The sequence below is a fragment of the Geospiza fortis genome, unplaced genomic scaffold (assembly GCF_000277835.1).
Source record: "Geospiza fortis unplaced genomic scaffold, GeoFor_1.0 scaffold1532, whole genome shotgun sequence".
Lineage (NCBI taxonomy): Eukaryota > Metazoa > Chordata > Aves > Passeriformes > Thraupidae > Geospiza > Geospiza fortis.
In genome coordinates this window covers 316410-317069 of record NW_005054627.1, presented here as the reverse complement: position 1 = coordinate 317069, position 660 = coordinate 316410, and the positions used below count along the sequence as shown (strand labels likewise).

Sequence of the window (660 nt, the reverse complement as noted above, 5' to 3'; positions counted from 1 at the left end):
CGGCGGCCGCCAACGCTCCCGGCGCTGCTCGTGATGCTGATAATGCCGCTGCTGCTGCTAATAATAACAATAACAATAATAAAGCAACAATAATTACAATAACGCTGATAATAATAATACTAATAATAATGGTGCTAATGCTGCTGCTAATAATAACAACGGTAATAATAACAATACTACTACTACTACTACTACTACTAATAATAATCATGTTGCTGTGAATGCTCCTATTGCTGCTGCTAATGCTAATTCTGCTGCTAATGCTGCTGAGAATGCTGCTAATACTGCTGCTAATAACAACAACAATAATAACAATAACAATAATAATAATAAAAATAAAAATAATAATGCTTGTTGGGAAGGATGAAACTTTGACAAGAAAGTCTCACAGATACTAAAATAATAATAATGCTATTATTATTATCAGTAATAATAACAACAATAATAATGTTGTTGCAAATGCTCCTAATGCTGCTATAATGGTGCTGCTCATGCTGCTGCTAATGCTAATTCTGCTGCTAATTCTGCTGCTAATGCTGCTGCTAATACTGCCGCTAATGCTGCTAATACTGCTGCTAATACTGCCGCTAATACTGCCGCTAATGCTGCTAATACTGCTGCTAATGCTGCTAATACTGCCGCTAATGCTGCTGCTAATAC

At 36.2% G+C, this 660-nt stretch overlaps 1 protein-coding gene across 1 annotated transcript in view; it reads left to right on the top strand.

The window, feature by feature from the left end:
* CHRDL2 (chordin like 2) overlaps positions 1 to 660 on the top strand; it is a 23178-nt gene that overhangs the window by 7452 nt on the left and 15066 nt on the right. The window lies entirely within an intron of this gene.